The sequence below is a fragment of the Asterias amurensis genome, chromosome 6 (genome assembly GCF_032118995.1).
Source record: "Asterias amurensis chromosome 6, ASM3211899v1".
In the NCBI taxonomy this organism is placed as follows: Eukaryota; Metazoa; Echinodermata; class Asteroidea; order Forcipulatida; family Asteriidae; genus Asterias; species Asterias amurensis.
Window position 1 is genome coordinate 21,855,957 of NC_092653.1, and position 19,511 is coordinate 21,875,467.

Below are 19,511 nucleotides of genomic sequence, written 5' to 3' on the forward strand. Positions count from 1 at the left end.
GAGCTCAAATTTTCACAGGTTTGTTATTTTGTGCATATGTTGAGATACACCAACTGTGAAGACTAGTCTTTGACAAATACCAATAGTGTACAATGTCTTTAAAATCCCAACGATATACAATTTTAAATAATACATAATACTATTAATGCCGAGGTTGAACGCACGAAGAACTGGCATTAAATGTATATTTTACGAAATAAAGATATTTTTTGGCATTATCACTGCATCACACTAATACAGCTATAATCTATTATTAATGAATTTGGGAAGATGGACGCATAATAATGATTCTATCAAAGTCCCCTATATTAAAATCTTATCATATGAGGGGTAAAACAGTAACCTACATTTGCTTGATAAATATGTATATATATATTTGTTTTTACATGACATAAATATGTAAATAGTTGAAACTCCAGATACGTGCATAACGGTGTCAAAACATATCTAGGGCCTCGTTCTTTAAAATAATGTCACGTATATTAAATTGTGAATTCCTCTAGGACATCATTTCTAAATCAAGACCCCCCACCACTATTTTTCTATAATGTATCACCCCCTCTTGTCTTTTACCTCCTTTGACTTTCCCGCATGCCTTAGTGCAAGAGAACCACCTCTCATGTACCTGGCTCTGGGGCCGCTTTCACAAAGAGCTAAAATTAATCGTAACTGTAAATCAATGGTAGTTGCTAAGTGAAGTGTGATGTCACAATTCAAATCACTATGGTGATACTGACATTTTGTCTTACGATGGATTTTATGTTTGTGAAAACGAGCCCTGGTGCTGTGTACCAATTATATTCATCAACTCGTTTATAATAGCCTAAAAAAAAAAAAAGATTAGACCCTCGATGGTCTACTTTTTTTCAGCCATTGTCAACTATAATAATACACTCTTACCCGCTAGCACGCTCATCGGGATTCCGTTATAAAGGCAGTGGACACTATGGGTAATTACTCAAAATAGTTATTGGCATAAAACCTTACTTGGTAATGAGTAATGGGGAGATGTTGATAGTATAAAAGGCGTTGTGAGAAAGAAGTAATTTTCCACGATTTTGATTTCGAGACCTCAGAATTAGATTTTGAGGTCTCAAAATCAAGCATCTGAAAGTACACAACTTCGTGTGACAAGGGTGTTTTTTCTTTCATAGTTATCTCGCAACTTCGATGACCAATCGAGCTCAAATTTTCACAGGTTTGTTATTTTATGCATATGTTGAGATAAACCAAGTGACAAGACTGGTCTTTGACAATTACCAATAGTGTCCAGTGTCTTTAAACCGAGTAATATATCTGTATTATGCCGCTTCTAGCTGTAAAATACTTCCAATGGTTCCTAATAATAAGATAATTGCTTTAACATTGACCTCTTCGTGATTGTTAGTGCTCTGTATCAGGTCATCTTGGGATACAAAAGTTAGATTTGACCCTTGTAATAGGCCTACTTTTGTTCAGCCATTGTCATGATTCGCTCTTCCCCACTCGCACGCTCATCAGGATTCCGTCAAACAGAGTAAGGCCTATAGATAATGAATTATAAGTATTATCTCTGTATTAGGCCGCCTATCACTGTCAAATACTTCCAATTGTTCCTAATACAGTCATTTGACCAGTTCGGGATCATTGACCGGTTCGGGATCACTTCAACTTTGCAATAACCAAATAGTTATATAACTTCTCATTATTACCACTTTCTGTTGATAAATGTGAAGATTAACACCCATTAAACCAACAAACCCAAAATAAGGTGCCAAACATCACCAGCAAATAAGTTTTGGCTGTTTTCCTGAAGGTTGTCTGCGAAATTTATCATTTTTTTGTTTAAAAAGTTTGGTTGAAAAACACTGTTAAAACTTCTTACCTTTAGAATTCGAGTGCCGGGGCAAACAATATTTATGTAAAATGATAAGAATGTGTTAAAACAAATTCCTGTAAATACTGTGCAGTCATCTTGTTGTTTTGAGGAGACGAAGTTACCAAAATCTTCTTTGGGGGGGGGGGCAACTTACCCTTGACCAGTTCGGGATCACTCAACATCTCATTGCGTCAAATGGTGACGCACTAACTTACTAAGTAAGATAAAATCATACTACTGCAGTAGAAAGTTTATTTAGTTGATTTTGAGAAACATTACTTCAACAAATTCTTGTAGATTTTTTGTTTTGTGAGAAAATTAAACCAGGAGGGGTCAATAATGCTTTTTAGGTTCACTTCACTTTTTCATTTGCCTTTGCTGTTGTTTTGTGGTTTTGTCGTTGGGTTTTTGCGCTGCTATTGAAGACACTTGCATGACATTCACTAAAGAAAGGAAGTCCAAGTCCATGCCAACACACCTCTGAAGTTTCGTGTCCTTGAGAGACAGTTTTATGGATGGGAGTATGGGTTTGCAATAAAGGGCACTCTACTGAATCAGAATAGATTCAACTGATCCTGAACTGGTCAAACCGGTGACGATACTTTTCTTAAAGCCTCTTCAAAAGAACTAATCTTTTTTTGTCAGTGAATACTTGGTGAGTTTTATGTCATGTTTAGGTAAACTGATAAACTTTTTTGTTTAAGATATCAAAGAGATTGCAACAAAAAACAATGTGAATTCAAAAAGTGATCCAGAACTGGTCAAACGACTGTAGTAAGATAATTGCTTTAACATTGACCTCTGCTCTGTATTAACAATTGCATCAAGTCATCTTACACAGAAGTTAGATTAGACCCATAATTTATTGGCCTACTTTTTGTCAGCCGTTGTCACCTATAGTAATACACCCTTCCTGCTCGCACGCTCATTATAATAACTTGCATTGCACTGTCAAATATTGTTTTCCAGACATGCCTATAATAATAAGATAATTGATTTAGCATTGACCTATTCAAGCTTGCTCGTGAAAGACGTTGCCGGTGTAGAGGGAACTGTCAAAACTATTTCTAATATAAATAATTTGGACAGTTCTCTCTACACCGACAGCTTGTATCTATTAGTGATCCTTTTCACGCAATAGGTCGCAAAGTTGGGAATTTGGACATCACCGTGTCTTGTGACTAACTTGTGAGTTGAGTTTTTAGAGTATCACCGATTGTTAATCGAAATGAAAGGACAGACAAGTTAAATATTATAATATCGAAGTCTTACGTATCTACCAAACAAGGTACTCAAGGCGCTGAGTATATAAACTTTCAGACAGGTTATTGTACAGATGAATTCTGAGACCCAAAAGGTAATACGGCGCATACAGCAGCCACAGCAGGAACACCGGGGCGAACCCCTTCTCATTTCGATAAGTGCACTGTGTTCTTTTACATGCGTTACACAACACATGAGACCAACGGCTTTATGTTTATAATGGGCGAGTTGATCCCAAATCGAGTTGGGTTGAAACAGTGTTCACCAATTTAAAGGTTTTGAAACGCATTAAAAAGGGGACTCCATTGGGTAAAACTAAGCATTGTGAAGCATACGTTAAAATGGTATGACATGGCATTTTGTTTCATAGTCTTTTAGAGCACAATTTTGAACATTTAGGCCTACGTCAACCTGACATACAAAACAATTGGTTTGTGGTACCAAAAAGGAGTTTGTGCGCCAGACAAAAGGTAGAATGCAATGTCAAAACTTCAGGAACGTATACACGAACAATAATTAATGTTTGAAATGTGACGTCACCAAACGTGTTTATTTTGACAACAACCGCACAAATAAAATGTACCTGGCAGAATTACAATGCATATTATTAACGAATCGGACAGAACACAATTGGTTCCCTAAAATGTATGTTTTCTAGTATTGGATTTTTACTCTGAAGACATCTCTGTTGTAGTCAACCTCTCCTTTGAATACGTTCACACGTGTTCCAAATTAATATTTAGTGATTTGAAGACCCAGAGAAAAGTGTTTATTAAATTGTACAGTCGCGGTGTCATGACAACCATGCAATCATAAAGTTATTTTGTCTGTATACTGATCACATTCAAGGTCTATGCGTGTGAACTAGCGATGGGTGAGCCAGTTCTCAATTATAGCCACACACCTTAATATTATCCACTGAACACGATGTAAATGCACTGGACACGTTTGGTAATGATCAAAGACCAAAATTAATTTCACTTGGTGTATCCCAACACATAAACAAAATAACAGAGCTGTGACGATTTTAATTTTGCATGACGATACAAGTTCAAACAGCGCCCCACTGAGGTCAAATTAGGAAGATCTGTTGCCGTTGTTTGACCTCGGCTCTGGCATGGCTGTCACCGTTATTTCTGCTCTAAAAACTTATCAATATCCCCTCTAAACTAATGTTTCTAAAGAATAGCATCAACACAAAAATGAGTTTATGAATACAATAATTATGCTTATAATAATAACAAGATGTCTGTGCAAATATTTTCGCATAAACAGGAATTATTCTTTGATAAAATGTTATATTAATAAATACATGTATATTTTAAAATATAGCAACAAGATTTCTGTGTAAATTTTCTCACATAAATATGAATTATTATTTTGATAAAATATTTAATTGAAGTAAATGTATACTTTAAAATTAAGCAACAAGATATAAAATAATTAATTAAAAATTGAAGTACAAGTTTTTAAATGTAGCAATAAGAATGTCTGTGTAAATATCATCACATAAATTTGAGTTATTATTTTGATCATGACTCGATAAGGACCGTGATATGTTTACCTGAGCCGGCGGGGTCGGTCACAGCCATTTTCTTGAAACCTTCCAAAAAAAATTCCATACACATTTGCCTTTTAAATGGCATCATAATGGGTTTTTTCTTTCTTTTTTCGTTCCACTTAGTTAGTAAATTGTTCCATTTTTTAATAGTAGTAAATTGGTGTTGACACAAGGGACAAATATATACATCGAACTCATATTTGTTTTTAAAATGATAATATTTTTTTGCGTAAAAATGCAACTGGAACGCAAACATAATTGTTTGTAGGATAATTCACACATAAAATGTATCCGATCTTGCTGTTGAAAGTGGAGGTCCTTAAGCCAAGGGGTAAATCACGTTTTTGAAACTGTTACATTTTGAAGTATTTTAATTTGTAATGACAAATTGGGAACTACTAAATTTACCTCCATGGTATATTTTGTACACAATAATTATCAATCTTAAAGAAACAATGGACATGCATCAATTTGCGATTGATAACAAAATACTAGGCCCTATATGTGCATCATTCGTAGCTGCATCTCCATATTAATAAAAGGCATTGATTGTTGTTTTACAGCAGTTAGCTGTTTTAAAAGTAAGATAGATTTTGCTGGGATAACTTCCTATGGTAGAATACTCATGACGTATATAATGGTACATAAAGATTTCTTTATATAGGGAGCCCAATTGCGCCCTCATTGTTCAAGCTGTTGTGATTTGCATAATTTTCTGTAAGAAAGTTAAGGTGGGGATCCTCGACTCTTGAACTTGCTATCTGTTCCACTCTGAACGTTAAGGAGCACACTAATTGTCTTAGCTTAGTGTTTCTATGGAGATCATTTGCCATGCCCGTTGACATTGACATGCCTCTAATCATTCATTATCTGGTAACGATGCGTTTTTAGTATTCCGGCCACCTTTAAAAAGTCATTCTGTTTGGTAGAAACAACACTTTTAGGGGACTCTTTCATCGTCATTGTGTTTGAATTAATTTGTGAAGTTAAGTTTTGTTTGGCAACTAATGTGGGCACCACGTTTTGACCCATATGACATGCACTGATGCTCTATTGACTTGGTGTGTGCGTGTAATTATTGTCCGAGTTATAACCAAGAAGGACTTATCATATCAACTCCAAACTTGGTTTGTGGATTGGTATAGGAATCCATCAGAAGCCTATTGTTTTTGGACCTCCTCATTAGTTATATAATAATTGTGGCTAAAACAAAAGAAATGTCTGAGCAATATATAGAAAGACTTGGCGTATCAACTTCAAACTTGGTTTATGGGCTGGTCACAGGATCCCCCAGAAGCCTTTTGTTTTTGGAAATGTAAATGTCATTATGGCTAAAATATTGTCCACGCAATTAATAAAGATTGAGATTAATCTCAGTTGGGCAATTGTGTTTGTACACACATTTTTTATTTTACGCATTCTTTTGTGGCTTCATTTTATCGTATTTTGAGGATGCTCATCTATTAGTAGGTCGAAGGTCGTGACGCCCCCCTCCCCCCCCCCCTCCCCCGACACACCAGGTGGTACTACACTTTATAATGTAATAACTCGATTTGTAACTTTCTAATGGACTTCCATTTAGGGATGCCTTTGGATTTCTAACATACATTTATTTGATCAAATTAAAAAATCTATACACGCTCGCCAGGTGATTGACAACGTTCCCTTTTGTGGATCCTCTTTATGGGTTTATTCGTATTTTAAACTCAACTTTCACTATTTTATCAAATTTTTCTACATACTTGGTACGACAGTCTTTATGCCACCATCCTTGCTTAATTTTAGACTCAATTGCGCAGTTTTCCTCATCTCCATCGTTGTCTCTATCGTAGGTTGAGAATGGTGCCTTGTCAGCCTTATCAAACACATCGCCTGTGCACACAAAGGAGTACATTAGAATGTCAAGTAAATGTTCATTTTGAACTAATTAAAGAACATGATTAATTGGGGAATAACAGTGCGAGGACCCTGTCCCCACTGCGTGGTAATGACCGGGTTGGTAGCTGGCGCTGTTAACGGACCGAGCACATCAAACATCAAGTTTTTGAACTAACAACAATGTTAAAGTTTTTTTTTCAGGCTCAAACATTGACATCTGGGTTTAAAAAAAAAATATCAAATTAAAATCATAAAGTTTTAAATAACTTGTTTTAAACAAAAATCAAACTCACTATCACTTGTTCCAGTTGAATAAGCTGAGACAATGACAAACATAAACGGTCATAACTCCTGATTGCAATGATGTACTGACTTGAAACTTATATCAAATATTGCTTCGAACATTGTGTAGATAATATGAAAAGATAAAACTAAATGAGTTTATAACTGGTTCCAGTTGAATGTACTAAAACAATTATAACCTTAAATGGTCATACCTTCTTATTGTAACGATTCACAACCAATTTTAAACTTAAATTAAATATTGCTGCTAACGTGTAGATAATATAAAGGATAAACATCAAAGAGTTTATCACTGGTTCCAATTGAATGAGCTAAAACAATGAGAACCTTAAATTGTCATAACTCCTTATTGCAAAGTATCGACTAAAAACTTTAATCAAATTTTGCTGCTTACATGTATGTTATATGAAAAGATAAAACTCAAAGTTCACTGGTTTCAGTTGAATTAGCTAAATCAATGAAAACCTTAAAATGGTCATAACTTCATATTAATTTTTCTGTCAATGTCCCGACCCCTTTGACCATCAGTTGATCAAATGATTGTTTTTCTGTCAGTCATTGGTTCTATCTGGTGATCGGCAGCTCGCCATGGCAGCTTCGCTGTTCTAGTTTAAACAATGATACACCATCGTAACAGTCTACCCGCAGGTCACTAATTTCCTTTGTGATTTATCTGCAGAGTATGCATCGTTTTTCATGCGTGACCTCTGTGTGCTGGTATTCGGTCATTTTCAGCCTTTCCTGAAAAGTCTCAACCACAATAATGTACCAGTTAATTGAAATGAAGAGCATATCTGTCGTTATGTATAAATATAAAAAATCGGTGCAACTCAAATTGTAAAAAGAGAAATTTTGTACGTAAAAAAATGGCTTCAAAAACAGAGAAAAAAGTCACAAAAATACTGCAAATTTTCCCGTTATGAATGTCGGCAACAGTCCCCAATTAGTATGTATGGATAGATTATTTCATATGCTACCTGGAAATGTTAAAAGCGAGACCGGATCGTACCTAGTCCAGTCAGGATACAGCGATTTCCACCGTTAATCCAAAACTCCCATTACGAAAAAATGTACTGTCAATACTTCTCAGATAAGGCCGAAAAAGACTGAATTTCAGAAGCCCTTTGGACTAATTAAATATTCAAACCGAGTTCACGCATGAAAAATCACGCCAACTCGTGCAGATAAATTACAAAGGAAACTTATTATATCGAGTGACCTGCGGGTAGACTGGTAACTATTTAAATGGTATGATAACTGTCCACACGGTTGGTTTCCCGATAATGCAGTAATGGTTTTGAATGGCAGTGCAGCTGGTACCGATTCCTATGTCATGACTTTGAGTGATAACGATGGGGGTGTGGGGTTGATCGATCTGCCTCTAGCTACGAGGTTACCATACACTATATGATCGTCAGCACGAAAGGATTCTTTTATAAACAACAAAATCTTTAAGTGCCTTATAAACAGCTTGCTGACCATCTGAAATTATATAACTGGCATACAGATCCTTGTCATTTGATTGGTGGAACTTACTTCACGTGACATTCACTGTTACTCCCATCCGCACCGGCGATCAAAAAGACCTATTCGCCCATGGGTAATAGCATTTCCCATTCAACAGTTAGGATCATCCTTGTTCCCAATGTTTTTGAGCAGTACAGCGCCGCCGCGCCGCTGCTAAAACAAAGGAGCACCTGTGCAAAAGGTTGTGATCCGATTTGTGCAATGTTGCCGCTACGCGGTGCTGTATGATTTTTGGTTGTCAGTAATTTGTGTGATTTTTCATAATGTTATACTTTTATTAAAATACATCAAATGACAAGGATCTATATGTCAGTTATATAAAACAAATCTTGAGTGGCTTTACGTCGTAATTGGAAGGAATAATGTTCCTCCCATTCCACTCTTAGCCACTCAATATTTGTATACCATTTGGTTATGGTAATACAGTGATATGCACAGCTCAAACTTAATGGTTTTGATGAGTGGTAGTAGCCTACAGCTTGTCACCAACACTGCTCAAATGGAACTGCCATGGTGTGTACAAAACCGATGGGGTTGTTACAGTTAGTGAATTTTGAATAGTTTTTAAGTAAGTTTTCATGCTAACAATTATTTTGAGTCAAAACAGTATTGTCCAGTCAGTCGTCTATTTCACCAAACTCCTCCTAATATTTAGGACGAGTTAAGTTTTGTTTCCTCTGTTATGCGTTAACCCGTTCTAAGTTAGGACGAGTTACTCGTCCTTACTCGAGATTGGATTAACCCCGTTTCGTGAAATCGGCTGCATGTGCCTTTAAACTCACCTTCAGTGCTAATGAATTCAACACTCATCACTGTAAAGGTGTCATTAAACGCAGTTGGGATGATTCGAATAACACGTGCTGTGATGGGTTCGTTAAAGTTGCTTGTAACTTTCTTGGATCGTTTACCGGTACCATTAAATATCTGTTGGGAGTAAAGCATGATAGTAGCTCGTGATAATATCCTTGATGCGTGAAACTAAACAAATTCACAACCGTAAATCATCAGGGTGCGATGGTAATTTCTTCGTTGCAATTATTGTAGACTTGGTTCCAAGTCTGCGATCATGGATTTTAGTCTACCCCGATAGCCAATTCATTATTGTCTGAAATAGCGCCCTCTTGTAGACTAACCTCCGGCATTAGCCTATACGATCGATAGCTAAACTGTGGAGGCGTTTTTCGTGGCTGATAACCACGATATCAGACTTGAACTTCAAGTCCCGTTCTCTAGAGAGGTCCCTATAAACAAATAAGCATATCGCGTCAACACTACTAACAATCCGTATATGTAGCAGTGTGCGCACGCCGTCAAAATGTGGTCCCGAAAATGCAACAGGTTGGGGCATGCAGAGCATCAAAAAAACAATAATTTTCTTGCGATTTGATGGCACGGGATTGTATGGTGGCCCTGCGTTGAAAATATATATTGACGTGAATATGGACGTCAATGTTCATGGATTTTGCCCTAAATGGCAAATATTCACATCAATATTCAGCATATTTGCGATTTAGGGCAAAATCCATGAATATTCACGTCAATATTCACGTCAATATATATGTTCAATGTCCCTTCAGGGCCAACGTAGGATTGGGACTTAAGTCACGCTCACCATTACGTGTAAACGCCGCGTTGGAATAACGCAAAAACAAATTCCATTCAAATTTTCCTGATCTAAAGCAAGATGTGTGAAGTCTATAAATTGCTGAAAATTACATTTTGAACTTACCTCGTTTGAATGCGGAGAATTTGTAACGTTTTGCCACGTGTCATCGCCATCATTACAACACTGGTACTCCACACGGTACCTCTCCACCCACCCCGTTTCGCCTCCCTTCATAATAACACCTTGAAGCGCCATCTTTTTCCCCCAAGTCAAACTGAAGCCAAGGGTTTTTGTCATCAATGGCAGGACACCATCCGTTCTGCTGGCCGTTTTCCAGTCGTGCAAATCTGGGTGAACAATTTACGCCAGAGCTTGATGCAATAATGTCCTCATTGCGGAGGAATCCGTTTGCTAATCCAATACGAGTTTTGTACGAATTATAAACTGAAAAAAAAGAGGAACAAAGCTGCATCAAGTATAGTTATAATAATAATAATAATAATAATAATAATAATAATAATAATAATAATAATAATAATAATAATAATAATAATAATAATAATAATAATAACAATAATAATAATAATAATAAGACATTTGTAAAGCGCCTAATGCAAAAGCCTCTAAGCGCATAAAAGAAACAATAAAATAAATAATTAGAGAAAGATACAAGATACAAATAGGCAAATTACAAAAAAGAAGCTTTAAACAAATGAGTTTTCAACAGGGACTTAAAACATTGTAAAGTATTAGCTTGGCGAATATGCACAGGAAGACTATTCCAAAGAAACGGTGCGGCGTAAGAAAAAGATCTGTGGCCATAAAAAAATGGAAGAAGCTCTAGTAGCAGAAAGTAATGACTGTTGAGATGATCGTAAAGTCCGAGTAGGGGAATAATGATGAACAAGTTCAGATAAATAAGCAGGAGATTGACATGTTTGAGCCTTGAAAGTTAACAGAAGAATTTTGTAAACTGTTCGAAACTTAACTGGGAGCCAATGCAATTGCATTAGTACAGGTGTAATATGGTGAGAATGAGGTAGACAAGTAACGAGGCGAGCAGCAGTGTTCTGTACACGTTGAATTTTAGCAAGATCTTTATCGGGGAGTCCATACAAAAGTGAATTGCAGGAATCAAGTCTAGTAGTGACGAAGGCATGAACAAGACGAAGAGTAGTTGCTTCATCCAGGTAGCGGCGAATTTGTGATATTTTCCTGATAGCCATGAGAGCTCCTTTGCAAACATTATCAACATGTCTACTCATGCACAATGATGAATCCATAATAACACCGAGGTTACGGGCAAATTCAGATGGTTCAATGACAGACTGGGCAATTTGTACTGTTGGCGGAGAAATCTTTTTTGCGAAACGAGATCTCAAAAATAAAATCTCAGTTTTTGAGTCATTCAAAGCAAGTTTATTTGACAACGCCCAAGATTTGACATCTTGAATGCACACTTCAACTTTTGCAATGGCAGAAGCGCGATCAGCTGGATCAAATGTAATGTAAAGCTGGGTGTCATCAGCGTAAGCAACACTAGAAATACCATGGGCAGCAATGAGGTCTTGCAAGGGTGCACTGAACAATATAAATTCAAGTGGCCCAGCTACAGAACCTTGTGGAACACCACACCAGAGATGATGGCGATCTGATTTAACATTGTTGATGAGGACATGCTGGGTTCTGTTGTTCAGATAAGAAGAGAACCAGTTAAGGGCAGTTCCAGTAATTCCATAGCGTGAAGATAAACGTTGGATGAGATGCTCATGGTTGATAGTGTCAAATGCAGCTGAAAAATCTAACAGCACGAGGATTGCTTCCTTATGGTTGTCCAGTGCACGTAAGATTTCGTCCTGCACACGAACAAGAGCAGTCTCAGTACTGTGGAAAGGACGGTAAGCAGACTGCATTTTAGCATGGAGGTTATTTTCATGGAGATAGTCATGAAGTTGACTAACAACAGCACGCTCAATCAATTTGGAGATGAATCTCAAGTTAGAGATAGGACGATAATTTGACAAACACTCTGGGTCCAAATGTTGCTTTTTCAGAAGTGGCAGGATGCAAGCCTCCTTAAGATGATCAGGGAAATGACCAAGACAAAGATCTATTAATAATCTCTGTGAAGACTGGCAGCGATTCAGAATTACACTCCTTAAAAACAGATAATGGCAGAGGGTCCAGCTTGCAGGAGGTAATCGAACAAGATTTGATCATCTTCATCACTTCATCAGAAGTGACTACACGAAAAGTGGCGAATGACGAAGTACAATGATCATGAATGTCAACGGAGATGGGTGGAGGATGATTATTATCAAATCTGCCATACAGTTTCTTAATTTTGTCTTCGAAGAAACTAGCGAAATTGTTGGCAAGATCAACAGGATTATCAATTATTCAGAGTTATGCTGAATAATAATTTGCACGGCTCCATGTTTTTGACCTACCATATTCATTCTCGACAAGTGACATCAAACATCACGCAAACCTCGAGTTTTAATTCCATTTTAAAAACAAAGTGTACCTTTTGTTTTTAAGAACCGTTCGATAGTTTTTTATTAATCCTATAAATTAACCTGTGAACATTTCACTTTTTGTGGTTTTGTTTTTTCAATTTTAGTTTTTGGTCGCGATTTTGAAATATCACCGAAACTCCAGAGCGAATAATATGTCCACGCATGAGGAATAATCCCTTTATACAGGAATACATAATCTGAGAACGTTACCGCCGTGACGCTTCTCATATTCAAGTTTAAAGGGAAGGGACACGTTAAGTAATTGTTAAAAACCAGTCTTCTCACTTGGTGTATCCCAACATAAGCATAAAATAACAAGCCTGTGAAAATTTTGGCTCAATTGGTCATCGAAGTCGCGAGAAAATGATGACAGAAAAACACCCTTGTTGAACGAATATGTGTGCTTTCAGATAGGAATAAAAGACTTCTGGCTAGAAGTCTTTTATTAATTGAGTGAGCAATTACATCTTTCTCAAAATCTACGCTACTTCAGAGGGAGTTATTTCCCACAGAATTTTATTCTATCGATCAACAGCTCTCCAATGCTCCTTACCAAGTCAGCTTTTAAGTTAATATTTGTTTTGAGTAATTACCAAACGTGTACCTTCCCTTTAAGGGAAACAACTGATATCTCTAAGTGAAATATTACTCAAATTGCATTATTATTATCGAAAGCTGCTGTACTTCTTACCAAGTAAGTTTTTCTTGCCATTAACTTACAGATTCACTATGTCCGCTAAACCTGTTTTTATGACATTACTGCAGAAGGGTTCAATCGGCTCACACGTTACATATAATGCTCCGGCTGGTAACCTAATAGTTGTTTTGTGCACAGCAACATGTTGTGCTTTAAAGGCCGTGGACATTATTTGTAATTCTTCAAAATAATTAGCCGAAAACCTTTATACTTGGTAACGAGTAATGTGGAGAGGTTGATAGCATAAAACATTTTGAGAAACGGCTTCCTCTGATCTAAAGTGACGTAGTTTTCATGAAAGAAGTTATTTTCCACGAATTTGATTTCAAGATCTCAGATTTAGAATTTCAGGTCTCGAAATCAAGCATAGCTGAAAGCACACGACTTCGTGTGGCAATGGTGTTCTTTCTTTCATTGTTATCTCGCAATTTCGACAACCGATTGAGTTCAAATTTTCACATGTTTGAGATACACCGATTGAGAAGACTGGTCTTTGACAATTACCAATAGTGTCCAATGTCTTTAAAGGCAGTGTACACTATTGGTAAAAGACTAGCCTTCACAGTTGGTGTATCTCAACATATGCATAAAATAACAAACCTGTGAAAATTTGAGCTCAATCGGTCATATCGAACTTGCGAGATAATAATGAAAGAAAGAAAAAGAGAAGTTGTGTGCGTTTAGATGGTTGATTTCGAGACCTCGGGTTCTAAATATGAGGTCTCGAAATCAAATTCGTGGAAAACTACTTCTTTCTCGAAAACTACGTCACTTCAGAGGGAGCCGTTTCTCACAATGTTTTATACTACCAACCTCTCCCCATGCATTACTCGTTACCAAGTGAGGTTTTATGCTTATAATTACTTTGAGTAATTACCAATAGTGTCCACTGCCTTTAAGCAGCTCTATGTAACACGCTCACCTTTGCACCCTTTTGGTGCAATACGTACAGGTTTAGTCAGATGTCCTTCAGGTTTGATACGAACATACCGCGTCTTATTTGCCAAGGCTAAATAAAAGTAAGTGGTGACCCAAGTCGTGTTACCCTTCAGATTCTACGACAGGAGAGAGGAAAGTGGGAATTCTTTATTAATATCTCTATGGGGAAAAGGGTGTGGTGTGTTAGTGTGGGGGATGGGGGGCATAAGAGAACAAAAATGTACATCGATGCGGTAGCACCGCCCGTCGCTCAGAGACGCAGGGATGTTGTTTCGGGCTCAATTTAAGTCATTGGTCATTATTATTATTTTGTGGTTCGTTTATAGTAGTTTTGCGGACAAGTTTTTGTTGTTGTCTCGTCATTTGTTATTTTGGACTTTTAACAAGGGAGGGCCGTCCTTCCGCCCCCTCTTGCTACTGGCCTGATGACTGTTCTATTTTATCAAGTATCATTTGGAAAACTGTAACTTAAAGGGTGTATGTAACTTTTGTAGGACAAAAAAACCCATTGCCACAGTTTTACACTAAACTTACACAGTTTGAAGATAATGATAGTAGACAGCTTCCCTGAAAATATTACGTGCTGAGGTGCTGTAGTTTTTGGAAAATTAGTTTTAAAAATGTCATGAAAATAATTTTCGTCTCATGAGACGAAAATTATTTTAAGCATTTACAAACGTATTTTCATGACATTGTTTTCCACATTTCTCAAAAACCACAGCACCTCAGTAAGTAATATTTGAAGGGAAGCTTTCCACTATCATTATCTTCAAACCATGTAAATCTATGGACACTTTGAAGAGGTACCCAAATCCTTTTATTGAATAATGTTATTTCAATACATGTAGGTCGATAATGACTCTGCCACATTTTAGGGTCGAAACGTCAGACCATTCACTGTTTGCATTTATACCCTCGGTTCTTTTGGTTGGTAATTTCTTTGCCACGGCTAATCCATTTCTTCATACACTGAGACTATGCTAACATACAAACTGTTGAAAACGCATGCTTACCAGCCTGGGGTCGTAACTTTAGGCCACTTACTTATGTGTTTTGCATTGGATTTAGACTGTATTAATCAAAACGGGGACCAAGTCACAACCAACTGTCAAAATAGTTGTCACAACTTCGAAGGATAAAGCAAGACACAAGTAACAAGTTGCCTTTATGCCGGTCTACGAAACAGTGTATCATTGAACAGCCGAAAGGCTATACTAAATAGAAGTTTACCTTTTGGTGATTCGGGCGGGATCCTGTTGCAGTTATGTTTTCCCACGTGATATTGTCATAACTATACTCCACTTGGTATAACTCCATTTCTTGTCCCGTTATTCGAGACCTGTCACATTAAATGGTTCCCTCTCATCAATCCTATACCAGGGGTTTGTATCATCTGAGCGTGGGCACCATCGTGATGACGTCTCTCTAGAATTACTCGAAACAGTTATTTTGAGTGCGTTGTTTTTTATTCTATGCTTTACACAGACTGAAAAAAAGAATTAACATTTCAATATTATTTGCAAAGGAAGCGCCAAATGCAAGGGCAAGCAAGCCATGGGGCCCCTTGCTTTCTTCCACGTGGTTTATTTGACACAGTAAATTTCGCTTGTTCAAAAGAAATATGTAACATGAAAACACACGCTAAGCAATGAATACAGCTTTTACGGGTTCCGTCGCACGCTATTTTTTATGAAAATCATGAAATTATGTTCTTGGTAAACTTAATGTGACGATGTGCCAATCTCAACGCTGTCTGTCTGTCTGTCTGTCTGTCTGTCTGTCTGTCTGTCTGTCTGTCTGTCTGTCTGTCTGTCTGTCTGTCTGTCTGTCTGTCTGTCTGTCTGTCTGTCTGTCTGTCTGTCTGTCTGTCTGTCTGTCTGTCTGTCTGTCTGTCTGTCTGTCTGTCTGTCTGTCTGTTTGTTTCACGTTTGTTTCACGTTTGTTGCACGTTTGTTTGTTTCACGTTTGTTTCACGTTTGTTTGTTTCACGTTTGTTTCACGTTTGTTTGTTTCACGTTTGTTTCACGTTTGTTTGTTTGTTTGTTTGTTTGTTTGTTTGTTTGTTTGTTTGTTTGTTTGTTTGTTTGTTTGTTTGTTTGTTTGTTTCACGTTTGTTTGTTTAACGTTTGTTTGTTTAACGTTTGTTTGTTTCACGTTTGTTTGATTCACGTTTGTTTGTTTGTTTGTTTGTTTGTTTCACGTTTGTTTGTTTGTTTCACGTTTGTTTGTTTGTTTCACGTTTGTTTGTTTGTTAGTTTCACGTTTGTTTTTGAAACTCCCTTGAACAAATAATTGTGTATTTAAACAAAATGACGAATTGAGTGGTGGTTTTCACCGGTACATTAATAGCAAAAACGTATGCCAGCTTTGGCGAAAACCTTGCGCATGCAGCAGATGCATTATGGGTCTGACGTAATGACGTGTTTGCATTTTTACGCATTGCCCGCGCTCAACGCATGAAGCCCGGTCATACTTCATGCGAGTGCGAATGCGAAGCGAATGCTGACGTCACAAATTTGCAACGAATAATTCACAGCAGTTGAACTCTGCTCGATTCACTTGCAAATATCGCTGCGAAAGGAGGGTCGTGACGTCACATTCACGTAAAATTCGCTTCGCATTCGCATTCGCATGCAGTATGAACCGGGCTTAAGTCGGGTACTTGGAATTTCAGCCTTCAAATATTTGAAAAGTTTTCCCATAAACACACAACAACAGAAACAAACTAACTCTGGTCTTGCGTTCCCACGTGTATAGTGTAGTTATTGCCTGAAACACGGAATGGGAAGTTCTTGTTAGAGTACGTTGTTTTGTCTTCGTATTCAAGATCCATTCGGACCTCCCATTTGCTCTCTCCATTGGTTAGAACCCGTAGTATCTCGTTCCCGAGCCAAAACTCATCTGTCAGGATACCGAAGCCTTCCTTGTATTCAGCCCATGTTCGGTTGAAATTAAGAGTCCCGTTCATGAACTGTCTCTGGAAAACCTTATTGGTAAAGAAATGATGTGGTGGGTGCCGTGTTAGTCAGGTAATTTGCAAACAGGAAAATAAAATACAACACTTTAATAAACAGCATGAGCTTTCTTATAGCAGCAACTACTTCAATTATCAGATGCAATGAAGAACAACACAGTCCTGTCGTCGCATTTCACCAAACTCTACCTAACTTAGGTTAATAATCTTATGACTGAAATCGGCTGCAGCACAGCCTAAACAAAGATTGTGAAAGAAATGAAACAGAACAGGGTTTTTTTCATGCAAGCAATGTCAGAAATCAAGCAATGTCGGAAAACCTCTTTAATCTTCATCTTTAAAGGCACTGTACAGTATTTGTAACTCAAAATAATTGTTAGCAGAAAAAATTACTTTGTAATGAGCACTAGAGAGCTGTTGATAGTATAAAACATTGTGAGAAACGGCTCCCTCTGAAGTAACGTAGTTTTAAAAAGAGGTAATTTCTCACTCAAATAATAACAGCTGCAGCTGAAGTCTTCTATATATGCATCTGAAAGCACACAAAGTAAAGCAAAAATTGTGTTCTTTTTGTTCAATTTTTCTCTTGCAGATTCGATGACCTTAAAGGAACACGTTGCCTTGGATCGGACGAGTTGGTCAAAACAAAAGCGTTTGTAACCGTTTTGTATATAATGCATATGGTTGGAAAGATGTTTTAAAAGTAGAATACAATGATCCACACAAGTTTGCCTCGAAATTGCGTGGTTTTCCTTCTACTGTGAGAACTAACACGGTCGGCCATTTATGGGAGTCAAAATTTTGACCCCCATAAATGGCCGACGTGTTAGTCGACGAGGTAAAAGGAAAACCACGCAATTTCGAGGCATGTTTGTGTGGATCATTGTATTCTACTTTTACAACATCTTTCTACCCATATGCATTTTATAAAAAACGAATACAAACGCTTTTCAAAGACCAACTCGACCGATTCAAGGCAACGTGTTCCTTTAAGCCCAAATGTTCTATTGTATGCATAGGCTGGGATACACCAAGTGGGAGAGACTACTGGTCTTTGACAATTATTACCAAACGTCTCCAGTGCCTCATTCAATATATGACCCTACTTTAAAGAATACCAGTCAATACGATACTAAAACTGACTTACAATCCAGCCGTGTTTTATGCCCATTTTGCAATACACTCGCAAGCCGCTCGGAAACTGCGGTGGGTAAATGGTGTAAACACCACTCGATTTGTAACCAGCCTGCATTTTAGCCTCACAGTCACCTGCGAACGAAACGTACAAAACAAATACAGTGTGAAGTTCCGATAATAACTTTATCTGATCATAACTGATCTTGAATTATACGCCCATATTAATGCCGGAGTCCTGCCCGGAGATTCTGTACCCCATAATGGGAAATTAGCGAGCTTTCGATTTTCGGGACGGTTGCACACAGGACGGGAGAGAGCATAGCACAGTAGTCTGGATGCTCACGCTCGAGTGCTCCCGTCCTGTATTCTGTGGACCACATGGTGATATAGAATTGACTCAAGTTCCAGTTCCGTGAGGGTCCTTTTATTTCCAGTCCCTTCGCCCAAACACCAGACATCTTTTACGCGGCTGGCATCCCCATACCTTTGCCTGGTCATTCTCGGGACTAGATAGCTGCTTTTTGACGTCGGATATGATTTAGGGACCTCTCGCACGAGGAAGATTCTTCTAGTTCGTCAACTTCCAATACCTCGGGGAGCTAATAATCGTCTAGTCACCCGAAATAAACCATGTTATATTTGTTTTACTATACTTCATACATATTCAGTTACCGCTGCAAATGGGAGCAAGAGGAAATGACGACTGAAATAAAATGCATTGTGGATACATTTTTTCATGAACTTTTTTAAATTTTAATTTCTGCACTTTATGAACACACAAACTGACTCTGCACTTTATGAGCACAACAACTGACTCTGATGAACACAAAAACTGACTGAATCTGTTATGATTCATTAATGAACACAAGGAAGGATACATAATGAATCTAGCTCAGTCCATTATTGTTCACGTGTTAATGTTTCAGCTGTTATAAAATGTTCCACGATCGTAAAGCGCATGACAAGTAGAATAACACCCGGGGATGACGTCGCACAATGGTATTGCGCATGATAGTAGAATAGTTCCCAGGGAGCTATTACTTGTCACGCGCATTTACCACCCACGTGCGCGCTTGGTAATTAGCAAAATTAACACATGGCACGTGATGGTGAATGGACCAATGAGAACTCGACTCTCGGTCATGAATATGTATGTGGTATAGTAACACACATCAGTGTATATTGGGTTTAAACCAAACGAATATTCTTTATCCCCATGCAAATTTGAACTAAGGAATAAAAGGGTAGC